We start from the raw sequence: 16,139 nt of genomic DNA, 5'->3' as shown, positions 1-16,139 counted from the left end.
TTACTGATCGTCTGCAGATCTGATCGCGTCTGCTGTGGGGTGATCCTCTGATCACATTGGGTGGTGTACAGCAGCAGGGACTCAGCTCAGTCACAAAGGGGTCATTTACTTAAAGGAGTAGTCCAGTGGTGATTCAGTGGTGGGCAACTTATCCCCTATCCTAAGGATAGGGGATAAGTTGCAGATCGCGGGGGTCCGACCGCTGGGGCCCCCTGCGATCTCCTGTACGGAGCCCCGACAGCCCGCGGGAAGGGGGCGTGTCGACCTCCGCACGAGGCGGCGGCCGACACGCCCCCTCAATACAACTCTGGCAGAGCCGAAGCGCTGCCTTCAGCAATCTCCGGCTCTGCCATTGAGATGTATTGAGGGGGCGTGTCGGCCGCCGCCTCGTGCGGGGGTCGACAGCCGCTATCTCGGCGGAGAGACGGGGCCCCGTACAGAGAGATCGCAGGGGGCCCCAGCGGTCGGACCCCCGCGATCTCAAACTTATCCCCTATCCTTAGGATAGGGGATAAGTTTTTCACCACTGGACTACCCCTTTAAAGGGGTACTCCGGGGAACTAAACCCATAGCCCCCCTTTCCCTCTCACCAACCTATGTATTTGTCTTTATCTATATACAGCAGTTCCCCTCTTTCAGCTGTCACTTATAGGCAGGAAATAAGAGAACAATGTAATTCTCAAATCCTCCTTGTCTTGGTGTAAACCCCTCACTGAGAGCAGCCCCCACCCTTCAGGACAACACCACCTGATTTCTGTCTGTGCAGCCACATCTCCCCTCCCTGTGTGAGAGCTTGTGAGCTGTGACAGAAGAGCAGTGAAGATTCTTAGTCACAACTGAGCACACAGCTGCTGATTTTATGCTGAATATCTAATCACTGACTTCTGCTAATCAGAGCACAGCATGATTTATTTCTGGAGGAAGGATAGTCGGAAAGAAAAGGCAAATACAGTGTGTGAGCTGCAGTGTGAAGATGCACACAGTGAAAGCAGTTGGCTGGCAGCCATTACACAGAGCTGCACTGACTTATGGGAGTTGTAGTCTGTGCTGCAAACAAGGAAAAAGTATTTAGGTGACGTCAGGGGCCAAAGGAGCTGCCAAAACCACATGAATAACTACAGGGGACACAGAACAGGCATTGTGGAGGCTTTGGGTCATTTTTATTTTTATTAAATGGGCACTGTCACCAAATTCTTTTTTTTTATATGTTGTAGTACTGATGTATGAATAATGATCAGTATAAGAGATCGGTGTGTGCAGTGTTATAGTCTCCTATGGGATAATAATGATCAGTATAAGAGATCAGTGTGTGCAGTGTTATAGTCTCCTATGGGATAATAATGATCAGTATAAGAGATCAGTGTGTGCAGTGTTATAGTCTCCTATGGGATAATAATGATCAGTATAAGAGATCAGTGTGTGCAGTGTTATAGGTCCCTACGGGATAATAATGATCAGTATAAGAGATCAGTGTGTGCAGTGTTATAGTCTCCTATGGGATAACAATGATCAGTATAAGATCAGTGTGTGCAGTGTTATAGTCTCCTATGGGATAATAATGATCAGTATAAGAGATCAGTGTGTGCAGTGTTATAGTCTCCTATGGGATAATAATGATCAGTATAAGAGATCAGTGTGTGCAGTGTTATAGTCTCCTATGGGATAATAATGATCAGTATAAGAGATCAGTGTGTGCAGTGTTATAGTCTCCTATGGGATAACAATGATCAGTATAAGAGATCAGTGTGTGCAGTGTTATAGGTCCCTATGGGATAACAATGATCAGTGTGTGCAGTGTTATAGGTCCCTATGGGATAATAATGATCAGTATAAGAGATCAGTGTGATCAGTATTATAGTCTCCTATGGGATAATAATGATCAGTATAAGAGATCAGTGTGTGCAGTGTTATAGTCTCCTGTGGGATAACAATGATCAGTATAAGAGATCAGTGTGTGCAGTTTTATAGGTCCCTATGGGATAATAATGATCAGTATAAGAGATCAGTGTGTGCAGTGTTATAGTCTCCTATGGGATAACAATGATCAGTATAAGAGATCAGTGTGTGCAGTGTTATAGTCTCCTATGGGATAACATTGATCAGTATAAGAGATCAGTGTGTGCAGTGTTATAGTCTCCTATGGGATAACAATGATCAGTATAAGAGATCAGTGTGTGCAGTGTTATAGGTCCCTATGGGATAACAATGATCAGTGTGTGCAGTGTTATAGGTCCCTATGGGATAATAATGATCAGTATAAGAGATCAGTGTGATCAGTATTATAGTCTCCTATGGGATAATAATGATCAGTATAAGAGATCAGTGTGTGCAGTGTTATAGTCTCCTGTGGGATAACAATGATCAGTATAAGAGATCAGTGTGTGCAGTTTTATAGGTCCCTATGGGATAATAATGATCAGTATAAGAGATCAGTGTGTGCAGTGTTATAGTCTCCTATGGGATAATAATGATCAGTATAAGAGATCAGTGTGTGCAGTGTTATAGTCTCCTATGGGATAACAATGATCAGTATAAGAGATCAGTGTGTGCAGTGTTATAGGTCCCTATGGGATAATAATGATCAGTATAAGAGATCAGTGTGTGGAGTGTTATAGTCTCCTATGGGATAATAATGATCAGTGTAAGAGATCAGTGTGTGCAGTGTTATAGTCTCCTATGGGATAATAATGATCAGTATAAGAGATCAGTGTGTGCAGTGTTATAGGTCCCTATGGGATAACAATGATCAGAGTGTGCAGTGTTATAGGTCCCTATGGGATAATAATGATCAGTATAAGAGATCAGTGTGATCAGTATTATAGTCTCCTATGGGATAATAATGATCAGTATAAGAGATCAGTGTGTGCAGTGTTATAGTCTCCTGTGGGATAACAATGATCAGTATAAGAGATCAGTGTGTGCAGTTTTATAGGTCCCTATGGGATAATAATGATCAGTATAAGAGATCAGTGTGTGCAGTGTTATAGTCTCCTATGGGATAACAATGATCAGTATAAGAGATCAGTGTGTGCAGTGTTATAGTCTCCTATGGGATAACATTGATCAGTATAAGAGATCAGTGTGTGCAGTGTTATAGTCTCCTATGGGATAACAATGATCAGTATAAGAGATCAGTGTGTGCAGTGTTATAGGTCCCTATGGGATAACAATGATCAGTGTGTGCAGTGTTATAGGTCCCTATGGGATAATAATGATCAGTATAAGAGATCAGTGTGATCAGTATTATAGTCTCCTATGGGATAATAATGATCAGTATAAGAGATCAGTGTGTGCAGTGTTATAGTCTCCTGTGGGATAACAATGATCAGTATAAGAGATCAGTGTGTGCAGTTTTATAGGTCCCTATGGGATAATAATGATCAGTATAAGAGATCAGTGTGTGCAGTGTTATAGTCTCCTATGGGATAATAATGATCAGTATAAGAGATCAGTGTGTGCAGTGTTATAGTCTCCTATGGGATAACATTGATCAGTATAAGAGATCAGTGTGTGCAGTGTTATAGTCTCCTATGGGATAACAATGATCAGTATAAGAGATCAGTGTGTGCAGTGTTATAGGTCCCTATGGGATAACAATGATCAGTGTGTGCAGTGTTATAGGTCCCTATGGGATAATAATGATCAGTATAAGAGATCAGTGTGATCAGTATTATAGTCTCCTATGGGATAATAATGATCAGTATAAGAGATCAGTGTGTGCAGTGTTATAGTCTCCTGTGGGATAACAATGATCAGTATAAGAGATCAGTGTGTGCAGTTTTATAGGTCCCTATGGGATAATAATGATCAGTATAAGAGATCAGTGTGTGCAGTGTTATAGTCTCCTATGGGATAATAATGATCAGTATAAGAGATCAGTGTGTGCAGTGTTATAGTCTCCTATGGGATAACAATGATCAGTATAAGAGATCAGTGTGTGCAGTGTTATAGGTCCCTATGGGATAATAATGATCAGTATAAGAGATCAGTGTGTGGAGTGTTATAGTCTCCTATGGGATAATAATGATCAGTGTAAGAGATCAGTGTGTGCAGTGTTATAGTCTCCTATGGGATAATAATGATCAGTATAAGAGATCAGTGTGTGCAGTGTTATAGTCTCCTATGGGATAACAATGATCAGTATAAGAGATCAGTGTGTGCAGTGTTATAGGTCCCTATGGGATAATAATGATCAGTATAAGAGATCAGTGTGTGGAGTGTTATAGTCTCCTATGGGATAATAATGATCAGTATAAGAGATCAGTGTGTGCAGTGTTATAGTCTCCTATGGGATAATAATGATCAGTGTAAGAGATCAGTGTGTGCAGTGTTATAGTCTCCTATGGGATAATAATGATCAGTATAAGAGATCAGTGTGTGCAGTGTTATAGTCTCCTATGGGATAACAATGATCAGTATAAGAGATCAGTGTGTGCAGTGTTATAGGTCCCTATGGGATAATAATGATCAGTATAAGAGATCAGTGTGTGGAGTGTTATAGTCTCCTATGGGATAATAATGATCAGTATAAGAGATCAGTGTGTGCAGTGTTATAGTCTCCTATGGGATAATAATGATCAGTATAAGAGATCAGTGTGATCAGTGTTATAGTCTCCTATGGGATAATAATGATCAGTATAAGAGATCAGTGTGTGCAGTGTTATAGTCTCCTATGGGATAATAATGATCAGTATAAGAGATCAGTGTTATAGTCTCCTCTGGGATAACAATGGTCAGTATAAGAGATCAGTGTGTGCAGTGTTATAGTCTCCTATGGGATAACAATGGTCAGTATAAGAGATCAGTGTGATCAGTATTATAGTCTCCTATATATAACACTGCAAAAAAAAAGTGAAAAAAAAGTGAATAAAGGTCATTTAACCCCTTCCCTATTAAAAGTTTGAATCACCCCCCTTTTCCCATAAAAAAAAAACTGTGTAAATAAAAATAAACATATATGGTATCGCCGCGTGCGGAAATGTCCGAATTATAAAAATATATCGTTAATTAAACCACTCGGTCAATGGCGTACGCGCAAAAAAATTCCAAAGTCCAAAATAGTGCATTTTTGGTCACTTTTTATATCGTGAAAAAATGAATAAATGAATCAATGCAAAAATGGTACCGTTAAAAACTTCAGATCACGGCGCAAAAAATGAGCCCTCATACCGGCCCAAACACGGAAAAATAAAAAAGTTATAGGGGTCAGAAATGACAATTTTAAACGTATTAATTTTCCTGTATGTAGTTATGATTATTTCCAGAAGTGCGACAAAGTCCAACCTATATAAGTCGGGGATCATTATAATCGTATGGACCTACAGAATAAAGAGAAGGTGTCATTTATACCGAAATATGTACTGTGTAGAAACGGAAGCCCCCAAAATTTACAAAATGGCGTTTTTTTTTTCAATTTTGTCTCTCAATGATTTTTTTCCGTTTCACCGTAGATTTTTGGGCACAATGACTGACGTCATTACAAAGTAGAATTGGTGGCGCAAAAAATAAGCCTCATATGGATTTTTAGGTGCAAAATTGAAAGAGTTATGATTTTTTAAAGGCAAGGAGCAAAAAACGAAAATGCAAAAACGGAAACCCCCCCCCGGTCCTTAAGGGGTTAAATAAACATATTTGGTATCGCCGCGTGCGTAAATATCCGAACTATTAAAATATAATGTTAATCATCCCATATTGTGAACGTAAAAAAAAAATCCAAAATTGCTGCATTTTTATAACATTTTATTCCCCAAAAAATTTACTAAAAGTTTTATATATGCAAATGTAGTATAAAAAAAATTACAAATCACAGCGCAAAAAATGAGCCCTCATACCGCCGCTTATACAGACAAATGAAAAAGTTATAGGTCAGCAAAATAGAGGGTATTTAAATGCACTAATTTGGTTAAAAAGTTTGCGTTTCCTACAATAATAGGAACGTATAATAATCATTGGGATCATTTTAATCTTATTGACCCACAGAATAAAGAAAACGTGTCGATTTTAACCGTACATTGTACGGCGTGAAAACGAAACCTGACAAAATTAGCAAAATTGCGGTTTTCTTTTTAATTTCACCACACAAATAGTATTTTTTGGTTGCGCCGTACATTTTATGGTAAAGTGAGTGATGACATTACAACGGACAACTGGTCCCGCAAAAAACAAGCCTCATACTAGTCTGTGGATGAAAATATATAAAAGAGTTTTAGAAGGCGAGGAGGAAAAAACGAAAATGTAAAAAATTATATTGTCCTTATGGCCCAAATGGGCTGAGTCCTTAACCCCTTAAGGACCCCCCCCCCCCATGTCGGCAATCGCAGCAAATCGTAAGTGAATTCACACTTGCAATTTGCGCAATTACGGGTCATTACGGGTCTATGGTGACCCGGAATATAAGGGGGATCGCGGTTTTCTGACACCTACGATCCCCCTGAAGGCATAGGAGTGAGGAGGCAGCGGTGCCACCCCTCCTATCCCTGCTATTGGGCGCCAGAGGCGACGACCAATAGCAGATCGGGGGCGGGGGGGGGGGTTAACTTTTGTTTTCCCCGTCCTGCCCACCCACAATAGGCGGGGCATAACGGGGAAACCGAAGAGGACCGACGGTAGAAGATCCACGATGTCGTGCGGCTGGATCCTACGGAAGCCGCTGCATGCCCAGACAGCTGTTTGGGCATGCTGGAATATGTAGTTTTGCAACAGCTGGAGGGCTACATTTTGAGACTGCAAATCCCAGCATGCCCAAACAGCAAACAGCTGTCTCGGCATGCTGGGAGTTGTAGTTGCGTACCTCCAGCTGTTGCATATCTACATCTCCCAGCATGCCCTTCGGCGATCAGTACATGCTGGGAGTTGTAGTTTTGCAACAGCTGGAGGCACACTGGTTGGAAAATACTGATTTAGGTACTGATTTAGGAACCTAACTGAAGGTTTTCCAACCAGTGTGCCTCCAGCTGTTGCAAAACTACAACTCCCAGCATGCACGGTCTGTCAGTACATGCTGGGAGTTGTAGTTTTGAAACAGCTGGAGGTTTGCCCCCCCCCCATGTGAACGTACAGGGTACATTCACACTGGCGGAGGTTTACAGTAAGTTTCCTGCTTCAAGTTTGGGCTGCGGCAAAGTTTTCGCCGGAATGCAAACTCCTAGCAGGAAACTCACCGTAACACACCAGTGCGAATGTACCCTAAAAACACTACACTACACAAACACATAATAAAGGGTAAAACACTACATATACACCCCCTTACACTGTCCCCCCCCCCCCCCCCCCCCCCCCCCCCCCCCCCCCCCCAATAAAAATGAAAAACTTATTGGACGGCAGTGTTTCCAAAACGGAGCCTCCAACTTTTGCAAAACAACAACTCCCAGCATTTCAGGACAGCCACTGACTGTCCAGGCATGCTGGGAGTTTAGCAACAGCTGGAGGCACCCTGTTTGGGAATCACTGGCGTAGAATACCCCTCTGTCCGTCCCTATGCAATCCCTAATTTAGTCCTCAAATGCGCATGGCGCTCTCTCACTTCGGAGCCCTGTCGTATTTCAAGGAAACAGTTTTGGGACACATATGGGGTATCTCCGTACTCGGGAGAAATTACACTAAAAATTTTGGGGGGATTTTTCTCCTTTTACCCCTTATGAAAAGGTAAAGTTGGGGTCTACACCAGCCTGTTAGTGTAAAAAAAGAAAAAAATTTACACTAACATGCTGGTGTCGCCCCTATACATTTTATTTTCACAAGAGGTAAAAGGAACAAAAGACCCAAAATTTGTAACGCAATTTCTCCTTAGTACAGAAATACCCCATATGTGGGCGTAAAATGCTCTGCGGGCGGACAACAAGGCTCAGGAGTGAGAGCGCACCATGTACATTTGAGGCCTAAAGTGGTGATTTGCACAGGGGTGGCTGATTTTACAGCGGTTCTGACATAAACGCAAAAAAATAAATACCCACATGTGACCACATTTTGGAAACTACACCCCTCACGGAACATAACAAGGAGTATAGTGAGCCTTAACACTGCACAGGTGTTTAACCCCTTAAGGACTCAGCGTTTTTCCATTTTTATTTTTTCCTCATCGCCTTCTAAAAATCAAAATCGCTTTCAATTTTGCACCTAAAATTCCATATTATGGCTTATTTTTTTGCGCCACCAATTCTACTTTGCAGAGACATCAGTCATTTTACCCAAAAATCCACGGCAAAACGGAAAAAAAAATCATTGTGCGACAAAATTGAAGAAAAAATTTCATTTTATAAGTTTTGGGGGCTTCCGTTTCTACACAGTACATATTTCGGTAAAAATGCCCCCATTCTCTTTATTCTGTAGGTCCATACGGTTATAATGATCCCCGACTTATATAGGTTGGATATTGTCTTCTGGAAAAAATCATAATTACATGCAGGAACATTTATATGGTAAAAGTTCTCATCTTCTAACCCCTATAACTTTTTTATTTTTCCGCATACGGGCGGTACGAGGGATCATTTTTAGCGCCATGATCTGAAGTTTTTAGCGGTACCATTTTTGTATTGATCGGACTTTTTGATCACTTTTTATTAATTTTTTCATGATATAAAAAGTGACCAAAAATACGCTATTTTGGACTTTAGAATTTTTTTGCGCGTACGCCATTGACCGTGCGGTTTACTTAACGATATATTTCTGTACGCGGTGATACCATATATGTTTATTTTTATTTACATAGTTTTTTTTTTTTTTTAATGGCAAAATGGGGGGTGATTCAAACTTTTATTAGGGAAGGGGTTAAATGACCTTTGTTAACTTTTTTTTTTTTTCCACTTTTTTTTGCAGTGTTATTGGAGACTATAATACTGATCATTGTTATCCCATAGGAGACTATAACACTGCACACACTGATCTCTTATACTGATCATTATTATCCCATAGGAGACTATAACACTGCACACACTGATCTCTTATACTGATCATTGTTATCCCATAGGAGACTATAACACTGCACACACTGATCTCTTATACTGATCATTATTATCCCATAGGAGACTATAACACTGCACACACTGATCTCTTATACTGATCATTGTTATCCCATAGGAGACTATAATACTGTACACACTGATCTCTTATACTGATCATTGTTATCCCATAGGAGACTATAACACTGCACACACTGATCTCTTATACTGATCATTATTATCCCATAGGAGACTATAACACTGCATACACTGATCTCTTATACTGATCATTGTTATCCCATAGGAGACTATAATACTGTACACACTGATCTCTTATACTGATCATTGTTATCCCATAGGAGACTATAACACTGCACACACTGATCTCTTATACTGATCATTATTATCCCATAGGAGACTATAACACTGCACTCACTGATCTCTTATGCTGATCCCTGCAATGCCATAGCTTTGCATGGATCAGCGAGATGGGGGCTCGATTGCTCAAGCCTGTAGCTCAGGCTTGGAGCAATCAAACCATGATCGGACGCTGCGGAGACAGGTAAGGAGACCTCCGCTTGCGTCCTAGCTGATCGGAACATCGCGATTTTATCAGCCCAACTGAGCTGCCGGGAAGCGTTTACTATCACTTTCAGACGCGGCGGTCAACTTTGATCGGCGCGTCTGAAGGGTTCATAGCGCGCGGCACAACGATCGGGGCCATGTCAGCCCAGGGTCCCGGCTATAAATAGCAGCCAGGACCGACCTGGTGTGATGCGGGGTCACGACGTGACGCTTTTTTAAACACCGGGAGCAGGCTCAGAGCGTTTAGGTAAGCCCTGAGTCCTTAAGAGGTTAATGAAAATTCTTCAAAGTTTGATGGAAAATGAAAAAAATAAACATTTTCACTAAAATGCTGGTGTTACCCTACATTTTTCATTTTCACAAGGGAAAATAGAAAGAAAAAAAAAGAAAAAGTTGTAGCCCCATTTCTTCTGAGTAAGGACATACCCCATATGTGGATGTAAAGTGCTCTGTGGGCGCACTACAATGCTCAGAAGAGAGGGAGCGCCATTGGGCTTTTGAAGAGAAAATTTGTCCGGAATTGAAGGCCACGTGATTTTACAAAGCCCCCATAGAGCCAGAACAATGGACCCCCCCACATGTGACCCCCATTTTGGAAACTACACCCCTCACGTAATGTAATAAGGGGTACAGTGAGCATTTACACCCCACAGGTGTCTGACAGATTTTTGGAACAGTGGTCCGTGAAAATGAAAAATTGGAAATTTGCTGCTGAACTTTGAAGCCTCTGATGTCTCCAAAAGTAAAAACATCTCAATTTTATGATGAAAACACAAAGTAGACATATTGTATATGTGAATCAATATAGAATTTATTTAGAATATCCATTTTCCTTATATGCAGAGAGGTTCAAAGAAAAAAAATGCAAAATTTTCTATTTTTTCATCAAATTTTGGAATTTTTCACCAAGAAATGATTCAAGTATCAACAAAATTTTATCACTAACATAAAGTAGAATATGTCACGAAAAAACAATCTCGGAGTCAGAATGAAAGGTAAAAGCATCAGAGTTATTAATGCTTAACCCCTTCCCGCAGAATGTCATATATAAACGCCGGGTTGTGCAGTGCGTTCGCGCATCCCGGCGTTTATAAATGACATTCAGTTAACCCGGCGATGCGCAGCATCGCACGGGTTAACTGGCAGAAGTCCCGCTGTTTACAGCAGGGGACAACTTCTGCTTCACCCCCAGGACCATCCATTGATGGTCCTGGTCAGCGATCACTGTGATTGGTCCCTGTGGACCAATCACAGTGATCTGGGGTGAAAGTTCAGATCCCCCGCACTGCCCGCCCCTGGAAGTCGGGCAGAACGGGGGACGATGACTGCGGGGGCTCGCGGGGACCTGAGGCACAGGGGGGGAACACGAGGGGACCGGCGGACTTACCTGGCGGGACCGAGGAGCAGCGCGGGACCGGCCACGTGGAGGAGCAGCGACGGGACCGGCAGGTGAGTGTATGGTCCTCAGAAGCAGCAGTGAAGATCTTCACTGCTGCTTCTAGGAGTCTGAAAACTACAACTCCCAGCATGCCTAGACAGCCTTTGGCTGTCTGGGCATGCTGGGAGTTGTAGTTTTGCAACATCTGGAGGGCCCCAGTTTGGAGACCATTGTATAATGGTCTCCAATCTGTGCTCTTCCAGCTGTTGCAAAACTACAACTCCCAGCATGCACTGACTGTCCAGGCATGCTGGGAGTTTTAGTTCAGCAACATCTGGCTCTTCAGATGTTGCCGAACTACAACTCCCAGCATGCCCTTCAGCTGTCTGGGCATGCTGGGAGTTGTAGTTTTGCAACAACTGTAGACACACTGGTTGGGAAACATTGTCTGTTTCTAACTCAGTGTTTCCTAACCTGTGTGCCTCCAGCTGTTGCAAAACTATAACTCCCAGCATGCACTAACAGACCATGCATGCTGGGAGTTGTGGTTTTGCAACAGCTGGTGCGCGCCCCCCCCCCCCCCCCCCTGTGAATGTACAGGGTACATTCACATGGGCGAGGCTTTTACAGTGGGTTTCTCGCATCTTGAGATGCCGCAAATTTTGCGCCGGGAAACTCGCTGTAATCCCCCGCCCATGTGACTGTACCCTAAAAACACTACACTACACTAACACAAAATAAAATAAAAAGTTAAAAACACTACATATACACATACCCCTACACAGCCCCCCTCCCCCAATAAGAACGTCCGGTACACCACTGTTTCCAAAGCAGAGCCTCCAGCTGTTGAAAAACAACAACTCCAAGTATTGCCGGACAGCCGTTGACTGTCCACGCATGCTGGGAGTTTTGCAACAGCTGGAGGCACCCTGTTTGGGAATCACTGGCGTAGAATACCCCTATGTCCACCCCTATGCAAATCCCTAATTTAGGCCTCAAATGCGCACGGCGCTCTCACTTTGGAGCCCTGTCGTATTTCAAGGCAACAGTTTAGGGCGACATATGGGGTATCGCCGTACTCGGGAGAAATTGGGTTACAAGGTTTGGGGGGCTTTTTCTTCTTTAACCCTTCATGAAAAGGAAATGTTGGGGTCTACACCAGAATGTTAGTGTAAAAAAATTAAATTTTTTACACTAACATGCTGATGTTGCCCTATACTTTACATTTTCACAAGAGGTAAAAGGGAAAAAAATTTATAACGCAATTTCTCCCGACTACAGAGATACCCCATATGTGGGCGCAAAGTGCTCTGGGGGCGCACAACAAGGCCCAGAAGGGAGAGCGCACCATGTACATTTGAGGTGATTTGCACAGGGGTGGCTGATTGTTACAGCGGTTTTGACAAACGCAAAAAAAACAAAACCCCACATGTGACCCCATTTCGGAAACGACACCCCTCACGGAATGTAATGAGGGGTGCAGTGAGAATTTACCCCCCACTGGTGTCTGACGGATCTTTGGAACAGTGGTCCATGAAAATGAAAAATTTTGCACAGCCCACTGTTCCAAAGATCTGTCAGACACCAGTGGGGGGGCAAATGCTCACTGTACCCCTTGTTACGTTCCTCAAGGGGTCTCGTTTCCAAAATGGTATGCCATGTTGGGGTTATTTTGCTGTTCTGGCACCAGAGGGGCTTCCTAAATGCGACATGCCCCCGAGCAAAATTTGCTCTCAAAAAGCCAAATATGACTCCTTCTCTTCTGAGCATTGTAGTTCGCCCATAGTGCACTTCAGGTCAACTTATGGGATACCTCCATACTCAGAAGAGAAGGGGTTACAAATATTGGGGGGTATTTCCTGCTATTAACCCTTGGAAATATGTGAAATTTGGGGGGAAACACACATTTTAGTGAAAAAAAAAATTTTTTTTTTACATATGCAAAAGTCGTGAAACACCTGTGGGGTATTAAGGCTCACTTTATTCCTTGTTATGTTCCTCAAGGGGTCTAGTTTCCAAAATGGTATGCCATGTGAGGGTTTTTTGCTGTTCTGGCACCATAGGGGCTTCCTAAATGCAACATGCCCCCCAAAAACCATTTCAGAAAAACGTACTTTCCAAAATTCCCTTATCGCTCTTTCCCTTCTGAGCCCTCTACTGCGCCCGCCGAACACTTTACATAGACATATGAGGTAAGTACTTACTCGAGAGAAATCGGGCTACAAATATAAGTATACATTTTCTCCTTTTACCCCTTGTGAAAATTCAAAAATTGGGTCTACAAGAACATGCGAGTGTAAAAAATGAAGATTGTGAATTTTCTCCTTCACTTTGCTTCTATTCCTGTGAAACACCTAAAGAGTTAAAATGATGACTGAATGTCATTTTGAATACTTTGGGGGGTGAAGTTTTTATAATGGGGTCTTTTGTGGGGTATTTCTAATATGAAGACCCTTCAAATCCACTTCAAACCTGAACTGGTCCCTGAAAAATAGTGAGTTTGAAAATTTTGTGAATAATTGGAAAATTGCTGCTGAACTTTGAAGCCTCTGATGTCTCCAAAAGTAAAAACTCGTCAATTTTATGATGCAAACATAAAGTAGACATATTGTATATGTGAATAAATTTTTTTTTATTTGTAATATACATTTTCCTTACAAGCAGAGAGCTTCAAAGTTAGAAAAATGCAAAATTTTCAAATTTTTCATCAAATTTTAGGATTTTTCACAAGGAAAGGATGCAAGTTACCACAAAAATTTACCACCATGTTAAAGTAGAATATGTCACGAAAAAACAATCTCGGAATCAGAATGATAACTAAAAGCATCAGAGTTATTAATGTTTAAAGTGACAGTGGTCAGATGTGCAAAAAACGCTCTGGTCCTTAAGGCCAAAATGGGCTTGGTCCTGAAGGGGTTAAAGTGACAGTGGTCAGATGTGCAAAAAATGGCCGGGTCCTACACTGAAAATTGGCTGGGTCCTTAAGGGGTTAATAATCTGCCCCTGTAAGAGGCCTGTAGGTGCTATTTGTGGCAGGGGCAACTGAAGGACAGCAGCATATGGAGGGGCAGAGGCGACTGAAGGACAGCAGCATATGGAGGGGCAGAGGCGACTGAAGGACAGCAGCATATGGAGGGGCAGAGGCGACTGAAGGACAGCAGCATATGGAGGGGCAGAAGCGACTGAAGGACAGCAGCATATGGAGGGGCAGAGGCGACTGAAGGACAGCAGCATATGGAGGGGCAGAAGCGACTGAAGGACAGCAGCATATGGAGGGGCAGAGGCGACTGAAGGACAGCTGCATATGGAGGGGCAGAGGCGACTGAAGGACAGCAGCATATGGAGGGGCAGAGGCGACTGAAGGACAGCAGCATATGGAGGGGCAGAGGCGACTGAAGGACAGCAGCATATGGAGGGGCAGAGGCAACTGAAGGACAGCTGCATATGGAGGGGCAGAGGCGACTGAAGGACAGCAGCATATGGAGGGGCAGAGGCAACTGAAGGACAGCAGCATATGGAGGGGCAGAGGCGACTGAAGGACAGCAGCATATGGAGGGGCAGAGGCGACTGAAGGACAGCAGCATATGGAGGGGCAGAGGCGACTGAAGGACAGCAGCATATGGAGGGGCAGAGGCGACTGAAGGACAGCAGCATATGGAGAGGCTTACTGCGTTTTAGAAGGGAGGTTGTTGGAACTTGGTGTATGGGACCAATTAAGGGGTGGGGTGGGGGGACTGACTGTGTATAAGACCGGGGGTAGGGGGGGTTGTTGGCGCTTGGCTGTGTATGGGACTAATAAAGGGTGGGCACAAGTGAAGGGGCCCAAGGGGGAGGGGGTGCTGACTGCATATTGGACCATGCGTATGGGACCTGTAAGGGGCTTTTACGCTCTCGTTTTTTCCTCCCCGACCTATAGTAGCCATAACTAACTACTATAATGAGATCTTTACATTTTTCCATAACATATTCCCCGAAACAAAAAATATTGGTGAAGTGAAATTGAAATAGTAAAAGATAATTTTGCAGATTTGGTGGTTTTCTTTTCTGCGCCATTTACCTTGTGGTCAGATAACATGTTATTTTGATACTTTAGGCGCCTGATTACAGCGATACCAGATTTGTATAGTTTCCGTCATGTTTTACTAATTAAAGAAAAATTATGAACTTAAAAAAAAAATGTTATTGCCATTTTCTGACCCCTGTAGCCTTTTTTTTTTCGTATACAAGGCTGTATGAGGGCTCATTTTTTTTTGTGCCATAATCTGTTTTTTGTATCGGTACCATTTTAGTATTGCTCTGACATTTTAACTTTTTTATTCTGGGATATTATAAAAATTGCATTTCTGTGGTTTGGTATTTTTTTTTTTTACATTTATTCATTTACCGTATGGGATACATAATGTTATATTTTAATCCCTTAAGGACCAAGGGCGTACATGTACACCCTGAATCCGCTCCCTTTCTATAACGCGGCGTCATAGTGGGCCAGGCCCGACTTCTAACAATGGCCGGGAAAATTACTCCCGGCTGCTCAGTCCTGCTGATCGGGACCATCGCTGTGTCCCGATCAGCTAGGACACATCAGGAGGATCCCTTACCTGCCTTCTGGGCGTCCAATTGCTGAATGACTGCTCCGTGCCTGAGATCCAGGCTGGAGCAGTCAAGCGGCAGAATCAGTAATCATTGCTTTGCTATTGCAGAACAATGATCAGTATAAAAGAATAGCCTCGGCACAGGTGCGTCTGACCACGGGTATTACTGCTAGGTATACTGCTAATGCAAATACAGGTGGCGCTCTGACTTCAGCAGAATCAATAGAGTCACATTCCAAAGAGAGAGAGAATAAGTCGGCGACTCACCATTCAGTTGCTTCACGTTTCTTCTTTTATTGAAGGAACATATGCACATGTACAAAACGGGAGGAGAGGACAACAAGCAAGGATGGGGGGGGGGTACTGCTCAGTAGGCGACGGGATCCGTTTCACACGGTAATCGTGCTTCTTCTGGCCTAAGCTAGTGGAGATCACGTGCTCACTAAATACAGGTAAATGGAGCTCTAATGACCTATCAGCTGTTCCCAGCAGGTTACGTGATCAATGACACATTAGGGTAGGTGGAACCTAAACCATATTAACCCTTGACAGTGAAAAACAGCACTAAAATAACGTACAAAAAGTGAAAATATTAAAAACAAGGGGCCATATCGACCCGGTCATTAAAGGAAATCTGTCATCAGAATC

The 16,139-nt window shown here is 42.9% G+C and overlaps 1 protein-coding gene across 1 annotated transcript in view; it reads left to right on the top strand.

Moving 5' to 3' along the window:
• The window catches only part of LOC130297989 (zinc finger protein ZFP2-like), a 33,979-nt gene that overhangs the window by 165 nt on the left and 17,675 nt on the right, over positions 1-16,139 (top strand). The gene's annotated exons all lie outside the window — the stretch shown is intronic.

Source organism: Hyla sarda, assembly GCF_029499605.1.
Source record: "Hyla sarda isolate aHylSar1 chromosome 1 unlocalized genomic scaffold, aHylSar1.hap1 SUPER_1_unloc_14, whole genome shotgun sequence".
Taxonomy (NCBI): Eukaryota; Metazoa; Chordata; class Amphibia; order Anura; family Hylidae; genus Hyla; species Hyla sarda.
The sequence above is the reverse complement of the archived record's forward strand: the minus strand, read 5'-3'. Positions and strand labels throughout refer to the sequence as shown.